The 20,856-nt window shown below is 47.5% G+C and overlaps 1 protein-coding gene across 1 annotated transcript in view; it reads right to left on the bottom strand.

The window, feature by feature from the left end:
- The window catches only part of CYRIA (CYFIP related Rac1 interactor A), a 101,553-nt gene extending 80,945 nt beyond the window's left edge, over positions 1–20,608 (bottom strand). The window contains exon 1 of the mRNA XM_069494237.1: positions 20,566–20,608. The gene's annotated coding sequence lies outside the window, so the exon portion shown is untranslated. The remainder of the gene's footprint in view (positions 1–20,565) is intronic.
- Positions 20,609–20,856: the final 248 nt, after the last annotated feature.

The raw sequence follows: 20,856 nt of genomic DNA, 5'->3' as shown, positions 1-20,856 counted from the left end.
CATTTATAAAAATGGTCTCTGTGATGGTTAATTTTATGTGGCAACTTGACTGGGACATGGGGTGCCCAGATATTTAACATTATTCTGCGTGTGTCTGTGAGGGTGTCTCTGGATGAGATGAACATTTGAATCAGCAGACTGAGTAAAGTGGACTGCCCTCCCCCCACCCCGAATGTGGGTAGGCCTCATCCAGTCCCCCAAAGGCCTGAATAGACTCACAGGGGAGTAAGGGAGAATTCGCTCTCTCTGCCTGTCTTTAAGCTGGGACACGGGTCTTCTCCTGCACTTGGACTTAGACGCGGACCACGACTTACACCATCAGCTCTCCTGGTTCTCAGGCTTCAGACTCAGGCTGAAACGACACCATCAGCTTTCCTAGGTTTCCAACTTGCCAAATGCACATCTGGGGACCTTTGAGCCTCCATAACAATATGAGTTAATTCCTTAAACAAATCTCTATACATCTAGACCTCTCCATATATCTCATATTGATCCTATTTCTCTGAAGAGCCCCAAGTAATACATACCAGGTAACGGGACATATTAATTTGCTCAAGCAATCAAACCACATCTGGCACAGTCTTCCTTCCTAAAAGATGTTTTACAGCCATTAATTGTGTTAATGCAAATTAGTGAGTGGAAATTTAGCCTCCCTATATCACTGCAGTTGATATGAAGCAGAGAAATGAACATGTATATTCTAACACTAAATAATTAACAAATCTCTAAATCTGAAGCAGGTCTGGGGTACACTCTGAAACCCAAGACCTTGTCTACATCCTTTGTTTGCATCTGTGAGCTGCCTGATACAGACAAGTACGTAAGCTCTGCTCTCTCACCTATTCCACCTGTACCAGCTGCTCTGGGAGAATTAAAAAGATTAGACCCAGCCGGAACTTAGCACACATGTCCTCACTAAATGTTAATTTCCTTTCTCCTAGTTCAAAACCCGTCTTCCAAGGCCCCACAGGTTCTGTCCAGCCTCCCTCTGGCCCCTGGCCACCACTGGCTTCATCCCCTCTTCCCCACACACATTGAATTAGCAAAGCGCATTCTCGACTCCCGTTTGCCCCTCTTTCTTTCTCTTCTGCCTTGTACCATTCACACTCTTCCTTCAGATATGGACAGGGCTCCCCCACCCTGCCCTTCACACACACACACACACACACACACACACGCACATGCACACACGCTCACCTCTTTCAGGTGTCTGTTTATCAGACTGCCTTCCCTGAGCCAACTGTATCAAGGTGGACCCCTTCCACTCTCTGCCTCCACTATCTAACTTTATTCTTTATTTCTCCTCATAGTACTCATCGCTGCCTAGCATTATATATATATACACATACACATATACATGCACATACACACACACATATTATATATGTTAATATGTATGAACATAAAAGCTTGGGCATTGTTTTATCCAGTGCCAGGAACATAGTGGATGCCAAGTCAGTATTTGTTGACTGAAGGGAGAACTGAATGAATGAATGAACCAAGCTCAGTCATCACAGCCCAGATGCTACCGTGCATGCTCAGAAGTGAAAGGGCAGACATTCAGTGTTGGGTAGAAGCTGACCACCAGGTATGATGAGGAGAACTCACCCACCAAGGAGGCCAGGCTGGATTAGCCCAGAGTTACCTGTGCTCCCAACACTACTGCATCGTTAGTGGGCGTGGGCCAGGAGAGGGTGGCTCTGTATAGTGGACCTTTCCTGACCACCAGGACCATCCTCACACAATCTCCTTGGGTCACATCATAAAGGTTTTCATAAACACAAGGCCTCACCCACTTTGGCCCAGGCATCTGGGAAAATAAAGTGTCCTCAGAAAGCTTGCTCAGATCATCATGCAACTGACCGCTATCCTATGCAATGCCAAGGACACGTGCTCTGGATTGCACACACTCAGGAGTTCAAATCCTGGCCCCTCCACTTACCAGCTATGTAGCCTCTACCAAGTGTGCAGGCCCCTGGGCCTTAGTTCTCTCTTCCACAAAATAGGCACAGACAATGAGATGCAATTCCCAGGATTGCTATGCAGATTGAGGGAGACAAGGTAGGTAGAGAACAAACCTGAAAATCAGTCCCCTCCCGCCCTTGAACAACACATATCTTCAGAGCCGTACACAGAGTGTTTTCCCCACTAATGCTCACAGAAGGGGAAAATGCTTAACATGTAAATAAGCCCTATATTTCCCTTGTTATTACTAAAACACACCATTTTCTCTAGCAAATGTGCTAAAGAAAAGGTAAATCTCAATTATAGAATAAAAATCAGAATGACAGCTTGTTATTTTCAAGTTCACACGCAGTTCACGCCGGCCTTTTAGCACACTATCTAATCAAGGTCTTAGAGGGACATAGCTAATGATGGCGTGCAATGACTCCTGAGGATATTACACATGTAGAAGGTGCCCCCTACTGTGTGGTTTATCTGGGAAGACCGGGCTTGTCTGCACTGCTCCCCCTGCAATCCCGTGAGCCCGCTGACCTGAGACGTAGCTCTCGACATGTTTCCTGAGTTGCATTTCCCACCCAGAGACCTCCACACCTCTGCCGGACTGGCCTGGCACTGTCTGACCCAGGCTGTCACGTGAAGTCCAATCCAGAGGCTCGGGACAAAGACAACATCCCTGTGAATGCTCCTTCCTGAGCCACCACCATGCAGTTTGAGCCCCACAGCCAGAACTCACTGGAAGCCCTGCCCAACCAGGAAGCCCACTTGGTCCCCAAGCACCCAGGCTCCAAACACTTTACAGGTATCACCTCTTTAAATCCTTACAGCACCCCTAAGAGGAAATGCTATTCTTCTTCTTCTCATTTCATTGATATGAATAATGAGGCACAGAGAGATTGAGTAACTTGCCCAAGGTCACACAGCTATTGAGTGGAGAAGCCATGCCCTAGGTGGTCTTATCTTGTTGGAAGAAACACCCACTGCGTGGCTTTTGGCCCTGTCCTCACATCTTAGTGCCTTAGTTTTCTTTTCTCTAACTTTAGGGAGTTACCACTGCTCCCAGGAAGACAGAGCAGGAACAACAACAACAACAACAAGAATGTAAAGAATAACAAGTGCTTGGGACAGCCGCTAAGAAAGAGGCAACAATGGTCAAAAGCACTGTGTGGTCACTGTCGCTGTCAAGGACACTGATCAACAACAATGCCGAGGACCTTGAGTTCAGTTTGCACCACTGGAGTTCTTTGATATTATGGCATGAGTTCCAGGAGGAAGGAGAAAACAGGCTTTATGGATGTGATTCCATTTGAATTTAAGAAATAAACTGATAAACCTCTTTATCTCTCTAGCACACAGTTGAAATGCATGCTTTGCCAAATTTTCTAATCTTAAATAGAGTACAGAGACTTTAATCATATTTGACTTTCTTGGGTTCCCAGAGTGTTGGAGCAGCTGCGACCTCATGAATTTATGCAGAACAACCAGTGTGTGCTGAATGCCTACTCCTTGCCGGGCAGAGTCCAGGCTTTAGCCTGAAGATATAGGGGTAGATGACACAAAAATTCTTCCACCATGGAGCTGCTACATTCTATGTGCTATTTCTCACTGAAATATCCATACCAGATATAAACTCCATTCCTAGTATGTCCTCAAATATTATTTTACTAAGAACATAATATTCACATCTTGTGTAATAGGTTTACACTGTATGAGTTAGACTGTGTTATTTCCTCATTTGTAAAAGATTATATAATCAGCCCTCCATATCCAGAGGTTCTGCATCCACAGATTCAACCAACCATAGATCAAAAATATTATTAATAGGAAAAAAGGGCCAGGGGTGGTAACTCATGCCTGTACTCTTAACACTTTGGGAGGCCAAAGGCAGTAGATTTGCTTGAGGCCAGGTGTTCGAGACCAGCCTGAGCAACACAGCGAGGCCCCGTCTCTACAATAGAAAAATTAGCCAGGCATGGTGGCACGCAGCTATAATCGAATGTATTCAGGAGGCTGAGGCAGGAGGATCTCTTGAGCCCAGGAATTTGAGGTTGCAGTGAGCTATGATAACACCACTGCACTCTAGCCTGAACAACAGAGAGAGAGCCTGTCTTAAAAAAAAAAAAAAAAACAAAAGAAAACAAAACATCAGAAAAAATAAAAAATGATACAATAAAAAAACGCAAATAATAATACAACATAGTATAACAACTCCTTACATAGCATTTACATTGTATTAGGTATTATAAGCAGTCTAGAGATGATTTAAAGTATGTGAGAGGATGTGCGTATGTTACATGCAAATATCCCACCATTGTATATGGGAATTAAGCATCCTGGGATTTTCGTATTCTGGGAGTGGGGGTCCTGGAACAAATCCCCCACAGATACTGAGGGACAACTGTTCAGTACAGCCTTGGTGGTTGCCATGTGACTTGCATGTACCACCTCCCCTCCCTCGGGAGGGGATACAATTGATATAGGCCTTGGACATTTGCCTGTACAGCAAACTGAATGAGTAGAATGAAGAATGCCTCATGCCAGCAGAAGCTTCAAGAAGAGCCTCAAGTTTCTGCCACCCTGCTTGCTCTCTTCTCTCTGTCACGAGCATGTATTCCAGGAAGCAGCTTCTCCTTCAGCCCAGGTTCCAAAATGAGAAATGTGGAGCAGTGCCACCAAAGCCAAACCTGCAGTCCTGATCTGTGACACGGCGAGATGCTTGTTGCTGTCAATCACTGAGATTCAGGGGTTATTTCTTACTGCAGCAAAACTGACTAATACATACACCACATGTTCTCAGATTAAATCATTTTATATTCACAGGTACTATGTTGAGGTCAGTAAGGAAGGAATTATGTGCATTTTATGGATGATGTTCCTGAGACCTAAGAGTGGTTCAGTGATGTTCCAGGAGCAAACAGCAAAGTGATGAAAGCAAGAGGAAGAAAACTGCATACTTTAGCGCAGCTAAGTGGGATTAAAAACAAGACTGGCTCACCTTTAATGCAAAAATCCTTTCTGCAAAGTGCAAATGGATTAAAACACTAGCAAACTGTAAAGGTTTCACTGGTCTCTAGGCCAGTTCCTGATATCAGGGATGATGCAGCAAAAAAACAAGACGCATACAATAAAATGAAATGCACAACGAAAGGACAGCCCGTCCATCCCATTAAACTGAATGAGCTGGTAGCCTCAGCTCTTGTATCCCAAGGCTGAGGGGTTCCACGTGGTCCCACTAAAGCATCTCAGGGAGAGTGGATGCTCCTCTCCGGCCACAGAAGGCTTGCTGCTATCAACAGACTGGCTCTGTAGCAGCTCCATGACAAATATTCCCGGGAAACCCATCATACGCCTGGAACCGCTACTGGGAATGGCAACAACCAAAGGGTGTGTCATTTCACCAGCAAATTCAGACATAAAGAGACCCTGACCTTAACGCCTAGTCAGGGAGGTAGCAGCAAAACAGGATCTGACATGAGTGACTTGAATTCAATTTTCTTGCTCGTATTTTTTTAAATTCAAACCTTATTGTTCTTTTTCTTTGCTTTATTCTCTTCCTTTCCTCTTACTTTTACTTTAAAAAAAAAAAAAACTTTCAACAGGGGCGAGTGAGTCACCTTGATCATTTATTTAGACACATTTCAGGCTGGCTGTGTGCTATCTGCCCCAGCCTGCTGACATATATGGAAGGCTTTCTGCAGCAGCTGATCTTTTTACCAGAAAGCTCTATTTTCAACAGCCATTTCGAGGGGGCCTGGGCGCCACCCTGCATGTGGCTTTCCACGACAATTCACACCATTGGTTTCCTACCCCACCCAAGCTAGTCTGCCTTCTGACACCTCCTGCCCCCGTGTGCCCACAGATGCTTTCTTCATTCAGCCCTCCAGCCTGCTGGTATCTGGAGCAACAATCCCAGCCACCACCTTCCCTTAGTGTCATAGCAATTAAATGAAACAATTGCCTTCTAGTAATTAGGTAAACATATACATGTGTATGTTTTCAAAGCATTGCATTGAATTGCAGAAATCAAATACTCATAAAAAAATCAGGAAAATTAATTCCGAAAGCTGGAAGAAAAATCCAAACATACAGTCGGGGACAACCCAGGAGAAGCAAAGTTGATGACAATTGAGTTGTGAACAAATGTTTGCCTTCATGGAAACCTCTCACCAGGTACCACCTTGTGAACAGAGGTCCCTCATAGGCATGTTATTCACACCCTGCAATTTGTACGGAGCTTTTAATGTGTTTTCAAAGCTTGTTATCTTCAAAATAACCCTGAGAGGGAAAGAGGCAGGAAAGGTTAGCACAAGCAGAGGACGAGGAGATGCAGGCCCAGGAAGGCCGCAGACTTGCCTTAAGCAGGTCGTTGGGAGACAAAAAATGAACTCTTCTTTCTTTTAATATTAGGCATTGTGATTTTTTTTTAATTTCTCCACTTTAAAAACTTAAAACATGCATTTGAATCCAGGAAATTTCCTCGATCTTATCCCAAGCACCTCCCAATAAGATTCTTCAAGAAAGCCCACAGGGGCAGGTTTTCCAGGTAAACTGACGCCAGCATGCTATCACGGTGCCTGAAAACGCTCAGTTCTCAAAGAACAGTTGCTAAAAAAGGAAAAGACAAAGCTTTGCTTTTCCCCTTTTTATTATTTTTAAGCAACCCCTCCCCCACCTGACTCACCAGCTGAAAATAAATTACTTCTCTCCCCAACTCTCATTAATGAACACTCCACAATTTTGTACCTAGGGCATACACACTTTGACACACACACACCCCGCTCTGGTTGGAAATCCAAGTTCATCACTGCCTTGTGAAAATGCCCTAATGGCTTTCCCCAGACTGCAGGAGGTCCTCCAGCTTCACCCTCACTAATCACTGCCTCGCCCTGACCCTACTGAGCAACTTGTCCCCCCTACTACTCTAAGTTGGTACAGGCTGCTCTAAGCCCCTTCCACCTGAGAACGCAGGATTCAGCTGGGAGCAGATATAAGGTGGGAGCAAGCAGCCTCTAGAGGCCCCTGACCCTGGAGAGGCACCAGGGATAATGCTCTTAGCCCTTAGCCCTCTTCCCTCCCTCGCTCTAGCCTCTCTGCATTTCCTAGGATTTTTTTTTTTCCCCACATTAGGAGAAACTCAAATGTCTCCGAGACCAGCATTCTGCTCTGTGAGGGGAGAAGGCACTTTTCTTTCTGGAAAGGTCTCCAGAGACACAGCCCTCCAGGTCTCGTGGGCTCCCCCTGCTCTGAGTCAGCAAAGTGGAGAGTGGAACGTCCTGGCTGAAATCCTGACACGCTTTGAGGGTTTCTTGAGAGCCTCCTTGTTCCAGCCTGCGGTCACTTTTTATAAACACCAGTCCCCAGCAGGGTTCCGGGGCCTGCTATTAATCCTTGGGGACTCAGAGAAACCCTCTTCCTCTGGACTCCAATTAACATTCTCCTCTCCACAACTTTCGCTTCGAGCTTTTTCCTGGCACCATCTTCTTTCCTTAGCAATTCCATCCATCTGATGGTTGTCCAGAAAGGAACTGGGTAATTGGGATTTAGAGCCAGCGTTCCTTCAAAATTCCTATGTTTATCCATCTTTAACTAGGACTATTGGCCTTAAAAGAAAAAAAGGGGGGGGCAGAGTGTTCATAAAAGCTGAGAGCTCCCTCTGTCCTGGGCCTTGTGCTATGTGCTGGGGGTGTGAAGACTGAGGCTAAGCCCAGGCCTGCCCTGCGGGGTGCACAGGCCAGTGTGACACAAGCCAGTGGCCCAGAGACAGTCGGATACAGCACATGCTTTTGGACAGAGGTTACACCAGCAGGACCCTGAAAGCACAGGCTGGCCTGAGGTGTCTCCCTGACCTCACTGCCTGCCGCCGGACACCTGTACAATCAGCTACAGCCCCTGGCACCTTGCTGTTCCTTCAACAGGCCGGCACACTTTGCCCCTGCTTCAGCACTTGTGAGCCTCTGCCCGGAACACGGTGTCCCCTGACTGTCCACACGGTTCTTCCTCCCACTGCCTTCTGGTGAGGCTTTCCCTGACCACCCTACTGAAAACAGAGACTCTTTCCCCAAACCTCCCCCTTCCCGCTACTTACAGCCCTGCTCCATTTTTCTTCATGGAACTCATCACCATCTAACATAATATACATTTAACTTGTCTATGTGTTCATGGTCCCTCTTTCTGCAATAGAAGATAAGTTCCATGGGGGTAGGGAGTCTTGCCTGTTTGGTTCGCTGGTGAATCCCCAGAATCTGGCCCAGAAGAGACGTGCCTGACTCATTACGGGTGCTCGATAAGTATTTGTTGAGTAAATGGGTGGAAAGATGGATGGATGAATTTGGTGGGGACTTGGGGAAGATTTCCAGGGGAATGTCACACCAGAAGTGACCCTCAAAGGATCTGTCCAGATAAAGAAAGGGCATTTTGGAAAGAGGATGCAGCTCATGTGCAATCGTGGGTAACTCACATTTTCTCTTCCGTAATATCAAGCTAATACACAGTATTCGCAAGTCTGTGATGAGCCATGAAACTGAAGAGGAGTTTGGGCGAGCTAAAATGAGACAGCGGTGGTGTAGGCTGACGCAACATGGGAAGAGACAAGAGGAAGCTGCCTTTCCCCACAACCACCAGATTGAGTTATGACCACCAGACAGAAACTGGGGAAGCCCAGCCCAGTGAGGTAGGAGTTGATGGGGCAGCTGGACTCAATCTCCCAGTTCAACAAGGGGGCCTTTGAGTTCCAGGCCAAGGCGAAATCCCAAACACCCTATGGAACCGAGCTCTGTGAATCATTAATTCATAAAGCAAGCCACAACTTTTCATCTGCTATCTGACTTCGGGTACATAATTATATCTCTCTGAGTCTTAGTTTTGCTCTGTCTACAATGTAGACCACAACTTATTCTCTCATTAAATAACAGATGTGGAAGTCTCTAGAAGAGCGCCCAGCACTTTGGAAGCACATGGTAGAAGTTTGCTAAACAGAAATAGAATACACTATTTGCATGAAATTTACATTAAGGTAGGGAGAGCCGTGGGACTCCATTCTGGAAAAAGGCAAAGAAATAAAGCTATGATTATATTTTCTGAGGCTTGAGAGACGCTAGTCATGGCAGGAAAAAGGATTTATTTTCTTAAAAAAATAAAACTGTGGCCTGGAAGCAGTGTGAGCTCTGTTGTGTGGGAACGTGTAGAACTTTTAGAGCCAGGCAGACTTCAAGCAAATCCTGGTGCCCCACTTTCAGTCCTATGACTTAGAGCAAATTTTTAAAACATTCTTAGCTTCAGTGTCTTTAACATCACACAAGAGGAATAAAAATATCAACCTGCAAGGTTGTCTGTAGGGCGATAAATGTATACAAAAAGATTATAAAATAGAATTAATAAATGCTAAATGCATGCTGGATAGCATACTTCATCGTTATGAATATAATTAAAAATTTGGAAATACTTTGAAAAATTAGAGGCCACTTTGGGACTGGGTAACTTGTAAATTACTGGTTAGAAAAAAAAATAATTCACAAGAATATGCCACAAAATAGCAAGTGCACTGTAGCTATATTAGTTTATATGTGCTACTCAAACTATTTCCTGAATTTGAGGTTTAACAGATAAATTTACACAACCCACGGCCTCACCCCTCACCGGTAGCTGACTGACTGCAAGTACAATGTGAAAGGGAGAGGGAGGGATGGGGCCCTGAAACACAAGTGGTTTAAAGGGAGGAACACACAGGGGCTACGCACATAGTGCTGCATCCGCAAGGACACGAGCTCACACACTCATCCCCAGTCGTGTGGGAGGAAGCCCCAGTTTGGATCCATGGGGAAGGGGGCTCTTGGCTACAGTAACTGCAGGCCAGAGACGAACAATCTCCTCCCCATCTCAAGAGAGCGTCTGGGCCTCCAGTGTGGGGCCAGGCTTTCCCCTGGAATTGCTTAGGCTTCATCTCATCAAACCCACTCGTTAAAGACAGAGGAACTGAGGCTCAGGGAGGGAAGCAGGATCACAGCAGTGAGGCAGGCAGTCAGGGGGAGGGGTCTCTCTCCATCGCCACGTGGGCTTCCTGCTCTCAGCAGCTTAGCGAGCAAAACTGTGCAACCGTCCCTAACACCTCCTCTTCCGTTCCTTCTCCTCCCTCTCGTCCAGTCTCCCTTCTCTGCTAAGCCCCGTCTGAGCTGACCTGAAAGAACTTGAACTTCGAGGAGTGGGAAACCCAAGGAAACGAGAGTGTGTCAGGATGACACAGAGGCTAAGACCACTGCAACACAGTTTCTCCTTTCGTGTTTCTCCTCCCTCTCTTCCTTTTCTTCCTCACAATCTCTTCCTACTTTCCACCAACTGACTATTAAATAGAATTGAATATATTCTTAATCCTTTTTTGATTACTAAGTTTTTCTTTCATTTATTTTTATTTTTAAAGTAGCATACTCAAATGATTTGTGTGCTTTCGAATACGTACAGAATAAGATTTTACAGGTTCTGTGTTTCTGAAGCAGAAGGATTGGACATCTCTCCCTAGGAAATGTCATTTAGTTGCTTTCTGCCAGTTAACTTCAGAATTGCCTTTTTTGGTGGTCACTGGTCCCTGAAAGACAAAAGGTCTTTGGGTCTGCAGGGGCACTCAAGCAGTCAGTCTGCTCCATCCACGAGCTACGCAAAGGCCAGAGGTCGGCCTGAGGCACAGCCTTGCCCAGAGGGTGCCTGAAATGGCCCTGCCCTGGGCAGCACCTTCCTGGATCCGAAAGGCTCCTCCCGACACACACATGCGCATGCAAACACACATGCTCACACACACCTAGGCACATTCACATTTCACACTGGCATTCACACCCACCCACACAGCACACACATACAACTCTCACACTCACACCTACTCACAGACCACACACAAACACATCCATTCACACCACACACACTCCCCACACACATCTCACTCTCACACACGCAGGAGTCCTGGCCTCCCAATTTATAGGGACCAGCCGTCCCCAGGGGTACCCGCATCTCAGTGCACCCTGATGTGAACCCTGTTTACAGCTCCCGGGTGGAAACCACCTGTCTGTGGTCAAGCCCCCGGGTTCCCATCTCGAGTTATGACTGGGCGAGACTCTCCTCCAGAGGAGGAGGGCGGGTCCTCAGGGAGATGTAGAGTCACTTGCTAAGCCTCCCTGGATTCTGGAAGAACTGTTACGCTTTTAACCTGCCAAGAGTCAGAATTATGATGTATTAAGCATCAACTCAAAAGACAAAGAGATTAAGAAAGAGAAAATGAGACAGAAGAGAGAGGCAGGTCAGTGGGTTGGTCCCCACTCCTGCTTACCTAAATGTTCTGTATTAAATACCTAGTCCATACGGACACAGGAACAATAACAAACTATTCCGTTTCCTCGGGCACATCTTACAGGGGTCCTGTGCTCTTCAACAGAGAACTTTCACCCTCCCCTCAACAATGTTTAGCATCAGCTTATACATACAGGTCCCCAAATGCAGAGCAACCACTGGGGTGGCTACTGCTGTCAGGGCCACAGCCACACACAAATCTTGGCCAAGCCCCTAACAAGCCCCCTGGCCCCCGCCGACTGGGCATCAGTGATACGATGGCAGCAGGGATGCTGGGGCCAGAAGGCGTCCGCCACAGACCAGATGCAGGCACAGCAAGGTCAGTGCAGGGGCCCAAGGCAGAGCTCAGGGAGGCTTCTCACACCCCTCTAGGCTGCAAGGCGCCAGGCAGGCTGCTCTGCACCTTCCCCCACCCCCGTCTTTTTTGGGCCCCTGACCCCCAGGCCTAGACCCTCAAAGAGAGTAGAAAGAAGTCATGACTTAGAAACTCAGTGCCTAGGGGCCGGGGAAGGAAAGTAAAAAGCCCAAGCTCACTCAACAAGTCAACAGCAGTGAATAGAATGGTGGCTACTAGAGGCTGGTAAGGGTGGTGGGGAGGGGTAAGGAAGATGTGTTGGTGAAGGGGTAATTCTGTTAAATAGAAGGAAAAAGTTCTAGTGTTCAATAGTGCAATAGGGCAACTATAGTTAACAATAATTTATTGTATTTCAGAATAGCTAGAAGTTTTCAAATGTTCCCAACATAAAGCAATGATAAATGTTTCAGGTGAATCATGTCCCAGTTACCCTGATTTGATCATTATATGTTATATGCTTGTATCAAAATATAACATGTACTCCATGAATATGTACAATCATTATGTATCAATAAAAAATTAAAAAACAAAAAAAAAACCAAGTCAACAGCAGAACCAAGGTAAGAACCAAGACCTTCTCACGCTCCGTGGGGCTTTTCACTTCCCCATGCTCGCTCTTCAACCCTGGTTCCCCCTCACACGACTAAAATGATGAGTCAGAGTTAAAAATTCCCTCTACCTTCCCCTCCAGGGCCACTGACGAAATCTGATTATAAGCCACACTCAGTCAAAAATTCCCAGCTTATTTTTACTTCTCAGGAAGTTTCCTTTTAAAATTACCTTGTCCCAGTGAAACACTGAAACCCCATGTTTTTAAATGTTTTTGTTGTTGTTTTGTTTTTGTGCCAAGCTAGGTCACATCATTCATTTCCTATTATTTATCATTTATTTCCTATTATTTATTATTTATATAAATTGACAAAATATAAAAATGGCCATTAATGCTTTTGATAAGCACGAGATGAACCATGTCAGCACACCACCCAAAGGTGGGATGCCCATTCACGTCTCGACCTTACGGGCCCTGTGAGTTCCCTTAGGCTTCTTGCAACAGAAGGTCTACAAACTCTTCTTTGAAACCTTTTGCTCAGATGTGCTTCCAAATTCATAATCTTTTAAATTTTAGAAAGGTAAACAGTACATAAACCATTTATTATGTACATCCCCATCAGGGCATGGAGCACTCATCTTGCTACCAAAAACACTCATTCATCTTGAGTGGGATAAATAGAAGCTATAAATAGCCTCATGTAAGATTGGGCCAGCTTTAGCTTCCAAATGAGTGATGAAAAAAAAACTTTCCATTTTCAGAGCTTTTTGAATTTTGGACTTAAAAATAAGGGAATGTGTATGTGTCAGAAAATAGCTTACGACCCATTTATTACTTCTGAAGGTATTTGGGGGCCCAGATTTAAAACTCAACACTCCAGAAAAAAAAAAAACACATTTAAAAGACAAGAAAAAGACTGGGGATGGGGAGAGCGACCACGGAGCATGTGCACTGCTTGACGCTGACTGGAATCGTTGTCCTCGCTACAGCCCAGCGAGTGACACAGCGCCGTTCATTTCAGGTACAAAATGAAGGCTCCCAGGCTAGAAACAGAAGCTCAGAGGAGTGGACTTTTGGGGGCTTTGTCAGGGGCCATTCAGAATGTGTTGTCAGAGAAAGGAGAAGTTCCACGTCATTTCCCACCCAGAACAACAAATAAAGGGGAACCTAGAAGACATAGCAAAAACCATCAAACAAATTTTATTCAAAGCTCAGGCAAAAAGGAAGACAGATATATATTTAATTCATGTATCCTTCACCATATCCCTGAGACACAAACCTCATTAACTTGAGTTGACAAATTGGAAAACTTAGCAAGCTTAAGGAATTTGTCCAAGGGAAGAGCCAAGATTCCAACCCAGATCTGTTTGCTTCCAAACACGTGCTCCGGAACTTTCAGGAGCACATGTCACTTGTCCAGATTTCAAAGAGCGGTGACAACTGGGTTCTTGCCCCAGCCTTGGAAAGGCCACCGGTCTCAGTTTCCCTTGCTTCTTTCTTTCTTTCCTTCTTTCTTTCCTTCCCTCCCTCTTTCCTTCCTTCCTTTTCTTTCCATCCATCCAGACAGCCAGCTATCTAATCCCTCAGTTTCTGTGGAACAGAGGAGTTAGAGCAGAGGTGTTCATCCACACACAAGTATGTCATTCTGCAAGCTGAGAACATAGCTCTCTTGTGTTCGCAAGCTGTCCCGGGGAAGGGTCTAAAAAGTAAGTCATACACCACCTGCCTCGACTGGGAGGGAGCCACAGCTCAGCAAGGCCATATGCTGCGCACACTGCAGGCTCAGCTCCTTACTGCTGGGTGGCATTCTCCAGTGAAGTGGGCTGAGCAAAGGACACCCTGAAGGACGCCAGCCAAACACAGAGATGCCAGGCACAGGGAAGCACTTAAAACACAAGCTATATTTTATTTTGTTTTATTCAATTTTAAGGTACGGAGGCCCCTCTGGCTAGCATGAATTTACGACTTCTTTGCAATGAGTATTCTAGCCAAGACATATGCTTATTAATTTCATGCCCATCACATATGCATGGCTCTTATTAACAGTGCAGGTGGTAGCGCGAGACCAGGCTTCGAAGGCACACAGATATGGCTTCAGACACCAGCTATACCACCGTCCTAACAAGGTGATGTTATGCAAGTTCCTTCACACCTCTGGACTTCAGCTTCCCCACTCATAGAATGGGGATAATGTCTATTTCAAAAGCTCTTCAGAAGACTGATAAAAGTGGGTATGAAATGCTTATTACTATGCTGCTGACAACACCCTATATTGCTCAGTAGGTGCTGCCGCCCCCATTTTACCGAGGGGAACACAAGCTCAGAGAGATGAGACAACTTGCCAAAGCCCAGGCTGCTTGTGAGTGTGCAGCGTGGGCACGAGACCCCGGGTCTTCTTGGACCCTCTGGCTGTTCTCACTCTGACCACCCCACGGGCCTCGCTACACAAGGTGACTGGCATCCAGCCTCATCATTGCTACTGCAATGGAAGAATCTGCATCTGGAGGCCAGAGGGAGTGAGAGAATTTAAGGATGTTGGGATAGGTGTGTTCTTCATGATCACAAAACAATTGTGTGTTTTAATCTATTTTGAAACCTGGGAATCATCAAACAAAAATGAAGGGGTTTTTTTGGGTTTTTTGTTTGTTTATTTGTTTGTTTTTAAAAGGCCATTATTTTAAAGCATAAGGACTCATTGCAGTAACCAAGGCACCTGTGAGCTCACTCCTTCCACATTCATCTTAGTGAAGATTCTGGAAGATGGGAGCAAGCTGGGGCCTCTCCTCCGCTCCTGCGTCCCTTCTCGTCTCTTCCTGTTGTCCTCAGCTTTCACTTTCAGTCATCTGTCAGGGTGCTCAATCAGAAAGTGGTTCCCTTGCTGGGCAGGGAAGTAAGGCTTCCCGGCTCTTTGAGAAGATTCCCTGACAACACGCTTGGCTTCCCTGTCCCCCTACCCCAGCCTGCTCTAGGCAACCCGCTAACCAAGACTGCCAGGGGTTGCTTCTTCACCTGTCGCCGGGGAAAAGGAGCCCAAGGGCCTATTAGAATCATCGGGCTGGATGTGGAAAGGACCTTTCAAGGCATCACATCCAACCTTCCCATTTCACCAAGAGGGAAATTGAAGCTCAGAGACTTTCTTCTCCCTTACCAGGAAGTGAGAAGCACAGCTGAGAGCTGAGCCCAGGTCGGCAGCTTTCCAGGACACGTGCTTTTCACGCTTCCTCTCTGTGCAGCATGTCAGGTATAATTCAGGTGCGCATGGATAACATCCACGTGGAAGGAAATGGGCTCTGCTGCAGCAAGAGTTGAAACAATGATGTTCCCCTCCTCCCCGGCACACCATATCACACCGGCCAAGCTCCACTCGGGCATGTTTCCTCCCCTGCTTGCCCCCGTGGAGGGAGAGCTACCTGAGGGCAAGGACAATGCCATATTGGTCACTGTAGCCTGGTGCAGCACAGGGCAAGAACCCACCCAGTACGCATTTGTTAAAGGAATGAATGATCTCATTTTTATGCTGGATCCATCATAAAACTGCAATTAAACTCTTTGGGGCACTCCATTTCCCCAGTTTCATTTTAAAAATCTAATTATCTATGCCATACAGAATTTTTATTAGAAAGTGAAGTCATTAAATAAGCAGACACCAGGCTCAGGCCCTGAGATAATTGCAAATAGAAACGCATCTGTCTGCAGTGCTAAGCTGGACCTGGTAAACACGCTGCTGAGAAACATGGTCCCCATTTTCAGCGCTTGCATTCACTGGGGCAATGGGGTTCTTAAACCAGGGAAATTAGTCTCCTAAATTACCCAAGAAAAGCTAGTGAGTACTTCTATAACTGCTTTTCAATACCTCCACCTTCCTAGATGCAAGTTATACTGATAGATTTAATCCAAATCACCCTTGCATTTGAAGAGCCACCCACCCATATGTTGTGACCTTGTTGTTTCTCCTGTTTCCGTATCCCTGGGAAGCACTTGTCTTGCTTTCCACTCACAAGTTCAATCATAAAATCTTGGCCTGTCGAGAGGTTCAGTTTATTTCAATGACAAACCAGCAATCCATTCTTGTGCAAAGGAAGCTACTTCTAGCATCATCAAACATTTTCCCTTAACTCGGATGTATGAAACTCTTCCATTCATCACTCATAGGAAGAAAACCTCAGCCAACTGCAGAAACCCTTGTTAAGGCTGTGCTGAGAGTAAAATCCTAATAAAGTCTCTAAATATTTACTATGAGTCTGAGTTACAACACTGACCAGTTCCACCCCATTAAAATCTGCCTGCATTCTCCAAACACAATTATTTTAGGTCATGGACATGCCAGCCAAGGAAATGACAAGAGTGTGTACTGTGGCACAAACAGCAAGCAGAACCTACTTTTAAATCCTGGTCCTGCCACTTAGTAGCTGCCAGACACAGTGCAAGTGACTTTACTTTCCCAGTTTTCTTAACTGTAAAATGGGGACAATAATATGAATATGACAGAGTTGTGGGACTAATGTGGGGAAATATATATACATGTTATCTATTGTAACTTTAAGAAAAAGAAGTTAAATGTGCCCAGAATAAAAAATATGAAGCATTCATTTTAAGATACTCTCGTAGATAGAGTATGTTTCTGAAAGTCAGGATGTCTGTTTCCATTTCAAATTCGTTCCCCTTTGAGAAAACAAAAGTGTTGGTGAGTGGCCCGCTGTTGTGCTATTGTAGAACATAGCTTATCTGGTGAGAGATAACTTGAAGATTAACCAGCAGTGCTAGGAGCCTGAGCATGGGCAATTTTTAACTCTCCCAGATAATGAATGGATCTCCAAAGGCTAGAATTCATCCAAAGAGCTCTCTCTACCACAGTTTTAAGAGGACCCAGAGGCCCAGTAACCAAGAACTCTTTTCTAATCAATATAACTAAATAACAACAAGTCTACTGTGAGGTGGGCACCATGCCAGACCCTATAAATACATAAAATCATTTAATTCTTAGAAGGCAAGTATAATTATTACAATTTTACAGATATAAGAAATGAGTCTCAGAGAGGTCAGATAAACCTTCAGCCACAGCTAGGACACCGCCGTAGGGGAGTTTGAACTCCTGCCTGACTCCTAAGCCCACTCTCTTTGCAATCACTATGATGCTTTGTCAGGTAATTCACGCAGCTCCTGAGAAAGGATTTTAACCAAGATGAAGTAGGAACCAGAGGCTACTATGAGTGGATGAATCAAAACTCAGGGAGAAAGGCAGGACTGGCTCCCTCCCACGGGTCTGTCCCTTGCCTGCTCACAAGAGCTGATGAGGGGCACTCCAGCAATCTCTCCACTGCTGGGAGGGCCAGACTAGAGCTCATCAACTGGGCAGCAGAAGGACAACTGTATTTCAGCCACAAAGCACAGGCCACCTGACTCAACCCTAACAGTGGCCTCATCTAGTGGCTCTCTCTGGGCCCTGTACCAGCCTGCCCTTCCTTTTATCACTCTACCTCCTTGACTGTATTACCTGGGTTTCTTTCCATGTTTATCTTTACCACCAGACTATAGTCTTTGAAAACAGGAGTAGGGTTCATTTTTAAAATCCCCAGTTCCCAAAACCGTATTTGGTACAGAGTAGGTGCTCAACAAATGTAAGGTGCATAAATGAACTTGTGGATTCCTTGTCAAGGCTGGAAAAGATGACTTTGGAGAATGTCTCTAACAATAAGAGTTTATGGCTTAATTATTTCTAAATCAGTTCTCAGTTTCTGGACAGTGGTTCAGGGGTCCCTTTAGCACTGAGATCTCCCAACAGGACTAGGACATTATGGATTCTTCAGTCTTTCAAAGCATTCAGAGCAACCCCTGGGGCTATTCCATTCCATTCTAAAAGAACAAGCAAATGTGGCCAATAGGACAGATGCTGTCAACTTCATTTTAAAGACTGACAAACTGAGACCCATATGACTTCCCCAGGGCCAATATTTGACATTGAGGCTGCTGATTCTCTGGTCTTTTCATGATGCCAGAATACTTTTTCAGCTTATTATTACCAAACCTGGAGCATGGCAACATGAAGGGAGAGAAGGAGAGAAGAGAGAGAAGAGAGTGCAGTGAAGGAAATGACAGCAGGGAAGGGAGGGGATAGCTTCACTGGAGAGTGTCACTGACAGCTGACAGTGGGTGACCCTATGGCCCTAGTGAGCTCTGAACTCCTTGTCCAGGGCTAGCCTGGTGAGGCTCTACTTGGCTCTCACCGTCCTGGCTTATCCAGTTTCATCTAGGCCCTGGGAGTAAAAGCAAACTGAATTCTTTTTGGTGTGGAGTAAAAACAGGAAGTCACAAGTGGCTATGCTCTGCTCTCCACTTGGGTCCCCTGCAGTTTGGTCAAGGGTGCACCCGGGACAGGACATAGCTCCCTGGCAGCTTGCCTCCACAGGAGACTAGTGGTGCCCCCAAGGGGCAGGGAAAGTGGGGACACTCTCCGAGGAGCCTACTGGAGTGTGGGTTTAGGGGGCTGAACTAAGGCAGTCTCTGTGGTCCCTCTGGGACAGGATCAGGGAGCCCAGCAGGGCGTGTGTATGCCAGCTCCATCACTCTCCTACTCATTCAACAAACACCAGGGCCTGACTGTGTGACCCTAGGGAAAAAGTCCACTTGCTCTGGACTTAGTTTCCTCATCTGCAAAGTGGGGACAGACCCTGCCTCACAGGGCTATTGTGAAGATGAAAGGAAATAACATCAGTGAGGTCCTCTGCCACATTTGGCATCTAGTATCAGCACCGAGGCAGTATTCATCCACTGTGTGCCCCTTCCCAGAGCTGAGAGGCAGGGGGCAGTGTGGGCAGGTCTGTTCCTGCCTCACTTTCCTACTCTCCCCTCATAGGAACCCAGGGCCAGCAGGAGGTGAAGCCCTGCCAGCCCCCTGCCTGGGCCCAGTGCCCATGTTTATGACTGTTTATTTCAGAGCAAGTAGAAAGGAGAAATTAGAGCCATAAAAGACAGGACAACAGACCAATAAAAACCAGCTCCCAGAAGAGTCAGAAGGAGGAAGACAGGCAAAACTGTCACCATAGCAACACAAGACAGTCAGAAACATGCAGGAAAAACAGCCCCTGCTCTGCCTCCTGTCTTCACTGCAAACCAAGCTCTCGAGCCCCATTTGGAGCTCAGTGAAAGTCATGACGACCCACCCTAAGACCCGTGGCCCCCAAGCCCAGGCCTGGCTAGCAGCCACGCTCCTCATGCTGCCCCAGCAGAGGTCCCAGCCCTGCAGGGTCCCAGCCCAGGTTTCTGTGCCCTGGGGACTTGACGCCTTGCAGATGGTCCAGGCTCCATCTAGAGGAGATGGTGGCTGGTGGCAGAGGGGAAAGTTTCTAATAGAGAAAAAAGGAGGGCCACGAAGCTGCAGGGGGGCCAAGGACCTGAACTCCAGCCCCCTGACCCTGTCCTGGTTCCCTGGGGGGCAGGCAGGTAAACAGGGTGTGGGAAAGGACACCAGGCCCAGAGCCCAGAGAGATGGCCCCATCGGTTCTGGACCTTGTACCCTCAACTCAGTGGCTGGGGGAATTATGGGGATCTGGGGGTGGGTGGGGAAATAGCTTTGGAGACCTTAAATGACAAAGCTGTTGGCCGTGATCTCTGGGGACATTGGCCAACAAGTCAGGGCAGCTTGGAGAAGAACCTAGGGACCGCCTGGCCCATTTTGACAGAGGCGTTCTTGGCCCTTCAACTGGCAGACAAGACAGGTGTCTCCACCAAAAAGCATGGCTGGCCTGGGACCAGCCTTTTGGGAAGTGGGTCAAATTGTTCCCAAAGCTCAGTATCGGAAAGTCCCTTTTGCCAGCCTCGGGTTCTGGGTTCTGGAGGAGGGGGGGCGGGGTGGCAAGGAGGGCTGGGTCCCAGGCACAGCAGCTTGCGGGCTGGCTGGGAACCTCTGTGGCAGGTGGCATCAGAAGGGTCCAGGTGTGCGGGGCTGGGGAGGGGGTCACCTGGCTCTGGGGCTTTGGAAAGCGGTGAGGAGCCGGGGCCTCTGGTGTTGGGAAGGGCAGCGGAGGGTCGGGGTCTCCTGCAAGAATGGCTTTGGAGCTAAAGATACCTGGGGGCCGGGGTGAGCGGCTGAGAGACTAGAGAGGGGGATCTGGGAAAGGAACACAGTCAGGAGGCAGTCCTCGGAGAGAGGGGGCAACGGGGCACAAAGGAGGACCTCCGGCCGGCGACCGCAGGAGAACGGCTCAAGGATCCGGCGCTCTGCTCTCCTTCCCTCGCGCGAAGGCTGCAGGGCCGTCGGGAGCAGGGAAGGATGGCCCGGAGCGCCGGTCCCCGCCCCGCCGCGCCCCCGGCCCGCAGACCCCCGCCCGCGCTCCCGCCGCGCCCCCGGCCGCGTCCGCGCCGCGCTCACCGAGTCGCCGCCGCCCAGCTCGTCCGCCCGCTCCGCCGCCGCCGTGGACGCCTCTCCCGCGGCCGCCGCAGCCTGCGAGACGGCCCCGGAGCCCCGCCCCGCCCCGCCCCCAGCCGGCCTGCGCCGCCCCGCCCCGGCCCCAGGGGACCCCACCCCCGCTGTCACCCGCGCGTCCTCACACTCGCCGGGCCAGCCCCCTCCTCGCCGGCTCTGCCCTCCGCACCCAGGGGCTGGCACTGACCCTCCCCAGCATGCCAACCCTGGGCCTTCTCACCCTTGGCCACATGGCCT

This window comes from Eulemur rufifrons, chromosome 19, assembly GCF_041146395.1.
Source record: "Eulemur rufifrons isolate Redbay chromosome 19, OSU_ERuf_1, whole genome shotgun sequence".
NCBI classification, from domain to species: domain Eukaryota; kingdom Metazoa; phylum Chordata; class Mammalia; order Primates; family Lemuridae; genus Eulemur; species Eulemur rufifrons.
The sequence above is the reverse complement of the archived record's forward strand: the minus strand, read 5'-3'. Positions and strand labels throughout refer to the sequence as shown.